General features: G+C 43.6%; 1 long non-coding RNA gene across 1 annotated transcript in view; it reads right to left on the bottom strand.

The window, feature by feature from the left end:
* Nucleotides 1–1,196: 1,196 nt before the first annotated feature.
* Nucleotides 1,197–14,122, bottom strand: part of LOC139183192 (uncharacterized) — a 63,351-nt gene continuing 50,425 nt past the window's right edge. Inside the window, exons 2-3 of the long non-coding RNA XR_011566728.1 lie at nucleotides 6,277–6,409; nucleotides 1,197–5,479 (exon numbers count right to left, since the gene is read on the bottom strand). This is a non-coding gene — a long non-coding RNA (uncharacterized lncRNA). The remainder of the gene's footprint in view (nucleotides 5,480–6,276; nucleotides 6,410–14,122) is intronic.

Below are 14,122 nucleotides of genomic sequence, written 5' to 3'. Positions count from 1 at the left end.
GCCTATAAATTTAATTTATGTATTAAATTTAAATAAATTAAATTAATTTAATTTAAATTAAATTAAATCTATACACTTAAGCATTGCCTATCAGTTTAATTCCCTGGTGGCTCAGAGGTAAAGAACCCCTCTGCCAATGCAGGAGATGGGATTGATCCCTGGATCAGGTCAATCCCCTGGAGAAGGAAATGGCAGCCCACTCCAGTATTCTTGCCTGAAAATCCCATGGAGGGAGGAGCCTGGCCACCATAGTCCATGGGGTTGAGAGACAAAAGAGTTGGACACAACTTAGAGACTAAACAACAACAATACCTTTAATTGTGTCACTAGATGTGTGATTGTCCTTATCCAGTTATCCTTTCTTTGTACTCCCCCAAGCTCACTCCATCTAGTCCCTGAGCCCTAACAATATATAATCGAACACAGTTACTGGTGGGTGGGGTCTGGAATTAGTCTACTCCAATAAGTCCATTTCACCCAGACTGTATTTCTAGAAGAGTTCTTGTCATATTCTCCCATCATAGTAAGGATAATTATAATTTTTTAGCATTGTCTGTGCATTCCTCATTCACCCTCTATGCTCTACAATACTACACTAATTGTGCTGTTCTCAGTCACTTTAGTCGTGTCTGACTCTTTGCGACCCCATGGACAATAGCCCTCCAGGCTCCTCTGTCCATGGGATTCTCCAGGCAAGAATACTGGAGTGGGATGCATGCCCTCCTGCAGGGGATCATCCTGACCCAGGGATCGAACCTGTATCTCCCATGTCTCCTGCATTGCAGAAGGATTCTTTACCGCTGAGCAACCAGGAATCTCCCCATAAATCCATATGTTCTATTACTATTAACAAGTGATCAGAAGGCAAATCCATCTTCTTCCAAAATCCACTTTTTTCACTGTCCTACACAGTCTAAGAACTGAAAATTGGTGTATAATCCCTGTAGACTGAGCAGGGGTGATTTTTATTCACTCATTCAAAAATATTTATTAACTGCCTCTTAAGTGCCTGGCACTGTGCCAGGTAAACTACATAGCCAGGGAGCAAATCAAATTATCCCAGCTGACACCCAGCTTGCCCTCTAGAAATGAAATGCTGGTTTTCTGAGAAAGAAATTTGGTAGATTCTGCCAAGTAGCTAAGAATTCGGTGTTTACATGCTGCAGACAACCTCCATGTTTATAAAGGAGGTCATTTCTTTGATGTTTGAAATGTGTGGTAATACTCTCTCAAGGCTAGGAGTTTATTTTCTTTTTTGCCATTAAAATATGAGGTTTCTTTCACTCAAGAGTTCAAATCCTGGGATTTCATCATGAACTACAATACAAGCTAATTTTACAAAAGGTCACCACAGAGACCCCCAAATTAGTATTGCAGTACTTGACCACAGCTCTGTGATGATTATACCAGCTTATAAATTGTGCCCATGAAATGTAAACATGTGAAGAAAAGGACTGTGAAGGATATTTAAGACTCTAAAAACTTTACTGAATAATTAAGTCATACAAAAGAAGAGTGATGAGAATCCAAAATATCACATACCACATTACATCAGCTCTAACAAATCACAAATTTTAAGGCACACCATAATTTTACATACCAGAAAAAAAAGAATGCTGCCATTTAAATTAGGACACAATGCATTGTTACACTGAATTTTTATTTAAGACTTCTAAAAAAGTTGTTTTTTTTAAAGCTCATTGAAACATACTTTTTCTTAGTGATATATATTCAGTTCAGTTCAGTTGCTCAGTTGTGTCTGACTCTTTGCGACCCCATGGACTGCAGCATGCCAGGCTTCGGTGTCCATCACCAGCTCCCAGAAATTGCTCAAACTCATGTCCATTGAGTCGGTGATGCCATCCAACCATCTCATCCTTTGTCGTCCCCTTCTCCTCTTACCTTCAATCTTTCCCAGCATCAGGGTCTTTTCAAATGGGTCAGCTCTTTGCATCAGGTGGCCAAAGTATTGGAGTTTCAGCTTCAACATCAGTCCTTCCAGTGAACACCCAGGACTAATTTCCTTTAAGATGGACTGGTTGGATCTCCTTACAGTCCAAGGGACTCTCAAGTATCTTCTCCAACGCCACAGTTCAAAGGCATCCATTTTTTGGTGCTCAGCTTTCTTCATAGTCCAACTCTCACATCCATACATGACTACTGGAAAAACCATAGCCTTGAGTAGACAGACCTTTGTTGGCAAAGTAATGTCTCTGCTTTTTATGACCAACCTATGCTGTGTAGGTTAGTCATAACTTTCCTTCCAAGAAGTAAGTGTCTTTTAATTTCATGGCTGTAATCACCATTTGCTGTGATTTTGGAGCCCCCCAAAATAAAATCTGACACTGTTTCCACTGTTTCCCCATCTATTTGTCATGAAGCGATGGGACCAGATGCCATTATCTTTGTTTTCTGAATGTTGAGCTTTAAGCCAACTTTTTCACTCTCTTTCACTTTCATCAAAAGGTTCTTTAGTTCTTCTTCACTTTCTGCCATAAGGGTGGTGTCATCTGCATATCTGAGTTTATTGATATTTCTCCCGGCAATCTTGATTCCAGCTTGTGCTTCACCCAGCCCAGTGTTTCTCATGATGTACTCTGCATATAAGTTAAATAAGCAGGGTAACAATATACAGCCTTGATGTACTCCTTTTCCTATTTGGAACCAGTCTGTTGTTCCATGTCCAGTTCTAACTGTTGCTTCCTGACCTGCATATAGGTTTCTCAAGAGCAGGTCAGGTGGTCTGGTATGCCCATCTATTTCAGAATTTTCCACAGTTTATTGTGATCCACACAGTCAAAGGCTTTGGCATAGTCAATAAAGCAGAAATAGATGTTTTTCTGGAACTTTCTTGCTTTTTAGATGGTCCAGCGGATGTTGGCAATTTGATCTCTGATTCCTCTGCCTTTCCTAAAACCAGCTTGAACATCCGGAAGTTCACGGTTCATTTATTGCTGAAGCCTGGCTTGGAGAATTTTGAGCATTACTTTACTAGCATGTGAGATGAGTGCAATTGTGCAGTAGTTTGAGCATTCTTTGGCATTGTCTTTCTTTGGGATTGGAATGAAAATGGACCTTTTCCTGTCCTGTGGCCACTGTTGAGTTTTCCAAATTTGCTGACATATTGAATGCATCACTTTCACAGCATCATCTTTTAGGATTTGAAATAGCCCAACTGGATGGATCTTTGTTGGCAAAGTAATGTCTCTGCTTTTTAATATGCTGTCTAGGTTGGTCATAGCTTTTCTACCAAGGAGCAAGCATTTTTAAATTTCATGGCTGCAGTCACCATCTGCAGTGATTTTGGAGCCCAAAAAAACAAAGTCTCTCACTGTTTCCATTGTTTCCCCGTCTATTTGCCATGAAGTGATGGGACCAGACTGCCATGTTCTTCATTTTTTGAATGTTGAGTTTTAAGCCAGCTTTTTCACTCTCCTCTTTCACTTTCATCAAGAGGCTCTTTAGTTCTTCTTTGCTTTCTGCCATAAGGGTGGTGTCATCTGCATATCTGAGGTTATTGCTATTACCCCGGCAATCTTGATTCCAGCTTGCGCTTCATCAAGCCCAGCATTTCGCATGATGTACTCTGCATAGAAGTTAAATAAGCAGGGTGACAATATACAGCCTTGATGTATTCTTTTCCTGATTTGAAACCCTATATATATAGTGTTTCTCTGGCAGCACTGGTGGTAAAGAACTCGCCTGCCAATGCAGGAGACAATCGATGCGAGTTTGATGCCTGGGTTGGGAAGATCCCCTGGAGAAGGAAGTGGCAACCCAAATCCAGTATTCTTGCCTGGAGAATCCCATGGACAAAGGAGCCTGGTGGGCTACAGTCCATAGGGCCACACAGAGTTGAACATGACTGATGTGACTTAGCATGCACACATGCATATATATATATACACACACACACACACACACACACACACACATACACATCAGGAAGAAAATATAAGATAGATGACTTAGTTAAGGAATTCCTAAATCTGTGACATATTGAGAACTTGACTTTTTAAAATGGTTTTCAGCTCAAAATTATCAATATCTTTGTTTTCCTGACAATGTCAGCCTCTGCGTCATCAGGGTCATTGGGATGTAGAATTTCTCAAGAGATTTTTCTTTGGGGATTTTCTTCTAAGCTGCTGAAACCCTTCTGCAAATTTTGCAAATGGTGCTTTCTGTGTTGATTTTTGTTCACACACCAATGAACTGACGTAACTAAGCTTCGTCTACTATTAAGCACCTTCCTTTCCCATGTCTTGGAGGGCACCTGGTGTTGCTTTGCAAGAAAACAAAGAATTGTGGTCGCTCTTCCAGTATCAAACATTTGCTCTCATATTAGCCCATGTATCTCCACCATTCTGTTTCTATAGTGCTCTGTGTATACAAAATAAGTATTCATTTCAAAGTCAGATCACTGAGACTCTTTTGTCTATGTTTTCCTCTAAGAGTTTTAAAAGAGTCTGGTCTTACATTTAGGTCTTTAATCCATTTTGATCTTATTTTTGTGTATGGTGTTAAAGAATGTTCTAATTTCATTTTTTTTTCAAGGGAGAAGGATGAGGGGAGGGAAGTTAGGGAGTTTGGGATTGACACATACACACTGCTATATTTAAAATGGATAACCAACAAGGATTTACTGTGTAGTACAGGGAACTCTGCTCAATGTTATATAACAACCTAAATGGGGAAAGAATTTGAAAAAGAATACATGTAAAACTGAAAAAAATGTATTGTAATCCTAGGGGGTAAAATCACTGAACTTTAAAGTGGTGAAATTTTGTGATATATGAATTATATCTCAATATAGCTGTTATTTAAGAAAAAAGTCAAATCACAATGTACTCTGTTCACAAAAAGTAACAACCCATCAAAGGAGCAATACAAATAACAGAGGAACCCTGTAAATGCACAGAGAATGGTGTTTCATAGGTGCTGCTAGCCCCCTACCCCCTAAGTTTATAAGATATCTTATTGGTAAGATTCTCCTGGAGGAGGAAATGGCAACCTACTCCAGTATTCTTGCCTGGAGAATCCCAAGGACAGAGGAGCCTGGTGGGCTACAGTCCATGGGGTTGCAAAGAGTTGGACACGATTGAATGACTAACACTAAACACTAGGTTGGTAAGAGGCAACTTGGTTTTAGATATTGTAAAATATGAAAAAAAGTTCATCTCAGAAGATGAACAAAAATCCTCTCCTGGCATTGCTATAGAAGAGACTGACCCTTCCAGCTTGGACTGACTTGAGACCATGAGGTTGAGCATCACGGGATGTCCACCCAGACATGTCCCTCACTGGCTTTACTTGTGCCTCGTGTTGTCTGGCCTGAACCCTGAAGGCCTGTGAGAAGGAGAAGCTTCTTCCACATGGGTTTTGTGCTTCCCAAACCGTCTGCTGGACTCAGAACAGGAATGGTCCCTCGTCTTCCAAGAAGATCCAGTTCTTCAGGTAGAATCTTGAGCTCACTCTGAAACTGGGTTTACATATATTTTTCTGATTAATAGAAGGAGCTTAGCGTTTAATCCCTCCCTTCCTTGAATTCCCATTTCATCAAAGTAAGGATTGGGTTCCTGCAGGTGCTAGACCATGGTCCTCGGGTTTCAGAGGTATGAGAATGCAAACCAAACCTTTAGCTTATATGCTGTCTTCTTACCCTAGTTTTACCTGGAATTGCCTGAGAGCTAACATAAAACTGGAAACTTAGTGGTACACGACGCTCCAAGGGAACAGGTTCCCTTGAGGTGTCCAGGCTGGAATTGAGGTCTTGGGGTTCAGAATCCACTCTGCTAACAGTCTACAGTCAGCTGCTTCTCTTGGAGGGTGGCACGCTGAGAGAGAACACAGGTGTGGGAATCTCAGCTGTGCGGCCACAGACAACCTCAGAAGCTGGGAGGGGTCAGCAGCTCCCTGCAAGCTCCCCACTCAGTGGCTGGGCTGCGATGAGCTTTCTTCAAACCCGTACCAGTACAAGCTCTGCTGAGATATGAAACTCTTTGTGGGGAGAGGAAGTGGCAGAGCTCAGATTCTCATGACTGGGAATAGAGGCAAGAGGGAGCCAGTGGCTCAACCTTCCAGAAAGGAAAAGGGAGAAGTTAATGTGCCAAGATTTAGAAGAATGGGGAGACAGTTTCTGTTTGCCTGCTCCCCCAACATGGAGGGCATGGCCTTTCTATGAGGATGAGGAATGCTGGCACCAGAGGCTTTAGTGTCATCAGTTGGTAGGTTGTAGTGATCGGGTCATGGTTCTGTAGGGACCTTGTGTGTACTTACCAGATCTTCAAGCCAGAGATGTGGGTAGGGGGGAGCTTCCCTGGTGGTCCGGTGGTTAAACTTCTAAAGCAGGCAGGCACAGGTTGGATCCCTAGCCAGGGAAATAAGATCCCACATGCCTGCCTCCAAAGATCTTTCAAAAAAGAAAAAAAAAAAAAAAAAGAGGAGACATGGGCAGATCTAAGATAGAGGCATCTAGAAGGTTATAATATCAGTGTTGATAATATTAATGTTGAAAGGTAAAAAAAGGCAAACACTGAATGATTTCTTTGTCAATTTCTTCAATAATCCTGTGACATTAGAGCCAAGGGACTATGTGTACTCAGTACACCATTAACTCATAGTGGATGCAGAAGACTGATACATGGCCAGATGACATATGGAAAAACTCACCGTAACAACAGAGCTGGAACAAGATTCTTAATCTCCCCAATTCCTGACCAGAGCTAGGTCAGCTGGCCACTCTGTAGTTGGAAAAGATGGTAAGAGAGATGGGGAAGAGGGAGTTTGGGAGAGCATAAGCAGAGGTCAGAGAAATAGAAGCTGAGTCCATGGAGGGGATCCAGCATGGCTGCCACACTTGACCAGGGTTGCCTGAAATGGATGGCAAGAAGACTCTTCACAACAGGCTCACACTTGATGAACGGAGTTGAATAATGTTCCCCACATTCACATCTACATAAAACCCATGAATGTGACTTATTTGGGGGTCTTTGCAGATGTTACTTAGTTAAGACAGGGTGAACCCTACAGATTATACTACAGGTGTCCTCATAATAAAAGGGGTATTTCAACAGATGGACACAGAGACACCAATGCAGAGGAGAATGCCATGTGAAGACAGCAGCAGAGATAGGATGTAGGGATGTGTTCACAAGCCAAGGAATGCCGAGGATTGCTGGCAACCACCAGAAGCTCATTGGAAAAGACCCTGACACTGAGAAAGATTGAAGGCAGGAGGAGAAGGGGACGACAGAGGATGAGATGGTTGGATGGCATCACCGACTCGATGGACACGAGTCTGAGCAAGTTCCAGGATTGGTGATGGACAGGGAAGCCATCACCATGCTGAGGTCCATAGTGCTGCAAACAGTCAGGCATGATTGGGCGACTGAACTGAACTGAAATGAACTGAACCAGAAGCTAGAAGAGTCCAGCAGGGGTTCTTCCCTAGAGCCTTTGCAGGGAGCACAGCCCTGCCAATGCCTTGATTTTGGACTTCTGGCCTCCAGAACTGTGAGGACATATTTTTTTTTTAATTTTTATTGGAGTATAGTTGCCTTACAATGTTGTTACTCTCTGCTACTTATATAGCAAAGTGAGTCAGCTAGATATATACATATATCCCCCTTTTTTTGGATTTCCTTCCCATTTAGGTCACCACAGAATATTAAGTAGAGTTCCCTGAGCTATACAGTAGGTTCTCATTGTTTAGTCACTAATTTGAGTCTGACTCTTTGAGACCCCATGGACTATATAGCCCACTGGGCTCCTCTGTCCATGGGATTTTCCAGGCAAAAATACTGGAGTGGATTGACATTTTTCCTCCAGGGGATCTTCCTGATCCAGGGACTGAACCCACGTCTCCTGCATTGGCAGGCCAATTTTTTACCACTGAGCCACTAAGGAAGCCCTTCTCATTAGTTAACTATTTCATACACAGTCGTGTATGTGTCATTCCCAACCTCCCAATTCATCCCACCTCTCTTTCCCCCTGCCTGGTGTCCATAGGTTTGTTCTCTACATCTGTGTATATTTCTGCTTTGCAGATAGGTTCATCTGTACTATTTTTCTAGACTCCACATATCTGTTGTTTGAAGATACCTAGTGTGTGGTGCAGTGTTACTGCAGCCCTAGGAAGAGATTACACCTGAATTGGGGCTGCATTTCAGCACCCATCAGGGCTCTCTGCAAGGTGGCAAAGGTGCCAGTTCCTACTAACCTCTTCCTCTGGATAGACTGAGCTCTGGGTGATCTTGACTGATTTCTCTGTTTATGGCTCAGGAACCCAGCATCTACTCCTCATGTCCTGGAGATTCAGCACTAACTGAGGGACTATGAAAGCCTCTTTCCAGACACCACAGAGGCCTCCCCGATCGAGTTGGAAGTGCCAAACCATGACTTCTGCCATTTCTGTTGGTCGCATAGACCAACCATGGCATGTGATGGCAGCGACTAAACAGGATCTCTGGGCACCATCTTGGGGGCTGATGACCATACCCGCATTGAAATGTTTCTTGTGTTTTCTGAGCCTGGAGCAGGACACAGATTACTTATGGCTCCCAGAGTCTCAGAACATGACCAACTCCACCATGTAGTCCTTTCTAGAGGATCCAAATGTCTCTATTTTTCAATCAGTCTTGATCTTTCCACTGGGATAGGGAAACTGTGTTACTTTGTTAATTTCTCTTTGGTCAGACTACCTGGATTCATGTCTTACCTCCTCTGCTTATTAGCTGTGTGATCATGGACAAGTTACTCAACTTCTCTGTGCCTCAGTTTCTTTGTATGTAAAATGGGGCTAAAACAGTATATACTCCACAAGACTACTGCATGGCTTTAATGCTGTAATACATGGAAAATGAGTACCATGGTCCTAAGTGTGCCTTGTGTGCTCCCGTCTCTCAGTCAGGTCTGATTCTTTGTGACCCCATGGACTGTAGTCAGCCAGGCTCATTTGTCCATGGGATTTTCCAGGCAAGAATACTGGAGTGGGTTGCCATTTCATAGCTATAATGATCATTGTTTGAAAATATTCTGTTTTAGGAACCAGAAAGGAAGGAGACAACAAAGGTCCATCTAGTCAAGGCTATGGTTTTTCCAGTGGTCATGTATGGATGTGAGAGTTGGACTGTGAAGAAATCTGAGCACCGAAGAATTGATGCTTTTGAACTGTGGTGTTGGAGAAGACTCTTGAGAGTCCCTTGGACTGCAAGGAGATCCAACCAGTCCATTCTAAAGGAGATCAGCCCTGGGTGTTCTTTGGAAGGACTGATGCTGAAGCTGAAACTCCAGTACTTCGGCCACCTCATGTGAAGAGTTGACTCATTAGAAAAGACTCTGATGCTGGGAGGGATTGGGGGCAGGAGGAGAAGGGGACGACAGAGGATGAGATGGCTGGATGGCATCACTGATTTGATGGATGTGAGTTTGAGTGAACTCCGGGAGTTGGTGATGGACAGGGAGGCCTGGCGTGCTGTGATTCATGGGGTCACAAAGAGTCAGACACAACTGAGCGACTGAACTGAACGGAACTAAATGAAGGAAAAGGGATTATAGGGGATAGTAAAACATCGAGGAATTCTCCTTGAATATTCTGCTGCATTTGATGTAGCCTGGACTTTCTGAGGTCACTGTTACTCAGAGTAAAGGTTCTCATCCTTCCCTTCCCCTTCTTCTTACAAACACATTGCCATCAATTCCCATACATTTTACTGGCCAACTAAGAAGTCCCAACCAGTGGCAGCATGGGCGCCTTGTTGCACCTTGAGTTGAATTTCCACCAACATTTCAAAGCCAGCTGTGTGCTATGCTAAGTCACTTCAGTTATGCCCAACTCTTTCAAAACTGGCAACCACAGTCATTCCTCCTTATGCTTTAGAACAAAGTGTTGGGGGCCAGCGTGAGGTACTTCGCCCATGGCAAAGGTCATGAGGAAGGAGGCTCGACATACACAAAGGCGGGATCAAGCCTCAGGAGTCCCCCTGGAAATCCTTGAGCATCTACCCCCATAATCAGAGCCTGCCTACTTTACTACTTTGTGCTCTCACCTACACCTCTGACTTTACGGCGGACTGTCCCCCACCACCTCTTTCAGAGAAGGAGTTAACTTAGAGCTCCAGTTAATAATAATTCCTGGGCGTGACAGGAGTGTTTCAACCTACAAACTCCTCTGACGGTTCTCTAGCCTGCCTGACAGGCTTGTCCGGCCACATGTGATTGCTCACAGCCTCCCAACTGTGAGAGGCACGAGATGCTTTAAACCTTCTAAAAACAGGTTCCTTAGAAAAGTTAGAAAACCATCAGTATAAGTATAGTGGGCTGATTAGAAATTGTATTGGTGAAGGGTTTTTCATTTGTTGAGCTAATGTTTGTTGCTAAGTCTCCACATCCCCTGCCCTTACACACATTAATGAATATATAGAAGAAATAAGTATTAACCTTTGATATAAATCACATTAGACCTTAGGCTAAGTAAATTCTTTCCTTAACTAAAACCCACTACACCCTCACCCTATAGGAATATAATTTTATTTGGGTGGCGTCTGTTTTAAGAATAATCACCCTTGGAGAAAAAAGTGTTTTGGTTGACTGACCACTGTCACAAGGAAAGGGTCGTAAATTGTCAGCAGGCCCCCATGGCCAGAAGATGATGTAACACCCCTAAGACCTCTGTATACATTTGTGTGAAGCACCTGACTTTAATAAAAGTCAGGACTGCTGTCCCCACTTGACTTTTGTATAACATCTCAGTGTATAAAAACAGACTCTGGAAAATAAAGAATTGGGATCAGTTTCTCGAAATACTGGTCTCCCCATGTCTCTCTCTCTCTCACTCTGGCTGAGTCTCCATCTGGAGCGCGGAACCCACCATGCTTACTAATTATGCCTGGGCATCTAAGATCCAACTGGGGAGACCTCAGTGTCTCCTTTCCTTCGGGAGAACGGAAGGACGCCTGCGGCCTACGTAAGTGGTGCAAACTTCTTGTCTTGAAGTTTTATTGGTCTCCCACGTAAACCAAGCTACTCAGCCTCTTTTCTCTACTGAATTTTCCTACTGAGCTATCCTCATTCTATTACTCTTTATATCTTTGATGAATGTTTAAATAGTCGCCGAAGCCGTCTCCCCTTCGAATACCCTGGATCAGCCAGGGCTGGACCCCGGCAACAAAGAACTCAGGGCTTCCCTTAGGTCTGATCTTTATAGATCAAGGCAGTTCCTACTGGCAAGAATCCTTATGTTTCTTGTTAGTCTCCCAACATCTGACAACATAGTGCAGAATACAGTGGGTATTTCTCAGAAATGGAAGGTATGGGATAGAGGCCTCCAGACTGTTAATGGCCCACAGATTCAGCAGTCAGGCCAGAGAAGCTCTGATAATAAACAGGATTCTTTTCCAACTGGTTCTCTGCATCCTTTGCCCTTCTCCCCTCCAAAGGCTCTGCTTCCTGACACAGAAATTCATAATGGTGGAAAATTGCCAAAGCCTGCAAATTTCTCCAAGCAAAGAACAATTCCAATAAAGAGTGTTCAGGTTTGCAATAATTGTAATAATGAAAATGATCATATTTTATACACCTAAAGCACTTCTCCTCGTCTAGTCTCCTATTTAATATGTGAGGTTTGTGCATTTGCAGATGCCCAGAAGACGACGTGCACAGTGTACTGAGTCCATAAAATGGTTCGATGAAACATTGTCCTTTCTTTGATTAATTTCCAACATTTATTCATCTTGTCCAGTTTAAAATTTTAATCCCAAATATTACATTAGCCTCCTCCCAATCTCATCAATTTGGGCCATTTACATTTTTAGTGTCAAAGTTATTATCTTTTAATACCCAATAGGGGCTTCCCAGGTGGCGCTAGTGGTAAAGAACCTGCCTGCCAATACAGGAGACATAAGAGACGGGGGTTTGATCCATGGGTTGGGAAGATCCCCTGGAGGTGGGCACAGCAATACTGGAATATAGCATTCCAGTATTCTTGCCTGGAGAATCCCATGGACGGAGGAGCCAGTTGGGCTACAGTCCATGGGGTTGCAAAGAGTAGGCCACAACTGAAGCAACTGAGCACAATACCCTATAGATGGCTAAGAAATTGGGGGCATCTTCCTGTGAGAATGTCATTTCCTGTTAAAACCGCCAAGGTGGGACTTCCCAGGTGGTCCAGTGGTTCAGACGCCCAGGCTTTCAATGCAAGGGGTGCAGGTTCAGTCCCTGGTTGGGGAAATAAGATCCCACATGCCGCTTGGTGCAGCCAAAAAAAAAAAAAAAAAACCCAGCATGAGCTCAGTGACCCCATGCTCTTCTCCCAGGATTCCCTAGCACATCTTTACAGTATTTTGTAGCACCTGGTACTGAAATGTTCTGTTTGCACATCCTCTTGTGGCAGGAATTGAGGGAGTTTTGTCTCGGTGAATGCTCACTGAACTGATTTCCTCCTACAACTCGTCTCCTTCTTCTCCTTTTCCCATCCACCCACTTCCCCTCGATCCTCACGGAAGAGATCAAAGATCCTGAAAGGGCCAGTAAGGGCTAAGCTTCCACCCACCATGGGCCCTCCTTGTCAGTCTCTGAAACCTAGTGATATTTTCTCATGTACCCTTGATAAGACAACAGGTCCCCTTCGCATAAAACTGGCCTTTCTCTTCACAGAGCTTGGGGAGCTCTATAGCTCGGCTCTGCCATCCTATGCGGAACCCAACCAGGAGAAGAGTGGCCAAAAGCAGATTATTTGAGAGGCTGGTGTGCATGCTAATTCACTTCATTGTGTCCGACTCTTTGCGACCCTATGAACCACAGCCCACCAGGCTTCTCTGTCCATGGGATTCTCCAGGCAAGAATACTGGAGTGGGTTACCAAAATTGCCTCCAGGGAATCTTCCCAACCCAGGGACTGAACCCTCATCTCTTATGTCTCCTGCATTGGCAGGCTGGTTCTTTCCCACGAGTACCACCTGAGAGGCCAAAACCCTAATGGAATACAATTCTTTTGCTGTGTTCATGAGTTGCTGTGGCTGCGGGAATCTCCAACTCTGCAGAATTTGGTATCTTTCATGTTTTGTGTCTAAGCTTGGATAAAATCAGGCTGGAGCATGCTGGTTCATATGAGCTGTTGCCCTCAGAGCATGGGGACAGATCACAGAAATCAAGCATAATCTCCTATGTCAAAATGTCTTGTCCACTGCTGTCTCTCAAGTTCTTTCTGCTTCAGCTTTTCTGATTCCTAAACAATTGAAAAGCTGAGCTGAGAGCCAGCTGCACAGACAGAATGCATTTCTAGAGTGGTCTAGAAAACGCACCAGGATCCAAGAAAACATGGAAATGCAGAACATGCAGAACATGCAGAACATGGAAATGCAGGGGCTATGAAGTCCTAGCCCCTTTGTGCCACAGGGAGTGATGGAAAGGTAGACAGAGCCAGTTCCCTTGGGACACTGCACACCATGCTAAAGAAGCTAACCTTATTCTTCTGGGTTTTATCTGGGGACAAATGGGATCTGATCTGTTTTAGATGGATCATTTCACTAGCGGTATATATTGAAAGGGCAACACTGGAGGTGGAGGGGTTGGCTTGCAGGTGATTGGAATCGTTCAAGAAAGAATGGCAAAAGCCAGAACTAGGACAGCGGTGGCAGGGAGAAGACAGACTAATTTGGAGACAAAAATCAATGGAACCTGATTGGTTACTTGCCAGATGGGGAAAAAGGGAAAAGGAGAATGAGGAGGCTTCTGGGACTGTTGTTTTCAAAGTGTGACAGCTGGACCAGCAACATCAGCATCACCTAGGAACTCATAAGAAAATGCAAATTTCATGGCCTGTCCCAGATCTCAAATCAGTTACCTCATTACTAACACTGATGCTGAAGCCCTAGAAATCTGCATGTTAAGAAACTCTGTAGGGGATTCAGATACAAGTTCAAGTATGATCACCAAACTCGGTAGAATAAACCCTAGGATTTTGCCTTGGGTTCTCGGGTAAATGAAGTTGCCTTCTGACTCAGACAATAATATTTCTGCAATGCAGAAGACATGGATTCGATCCCTGGGTCGGGAAGATCCCCTGGAGAAGGAAATGGCAACCCACTCCAGTATTCTTGCCTGAAAAATCCCATGGACAGAGGAGC

The sequence above is a fragment of the Bos indicus genome, chromosome 5 (genome assembly GCF_029378745.1).
Source record: "Bos indicus isolate NIAB-ARS_2022 breed Sahiwal x Tharparkar chromosome 5, NIAB-ARS_B.indTharparkar_mat_pri_1.0, whole genome shotgun sequence".
NCBI lineage: Eukaryota > Metazoa > Chordata > Mammalia > Artiodactyla > Bovidae > Bos > Bos indicus.
The sequence above is the reverse complement of the archived record's forward strand: the minus strand, read 5'-3'. Positions and strand labels throughout refer to the sequence as shown.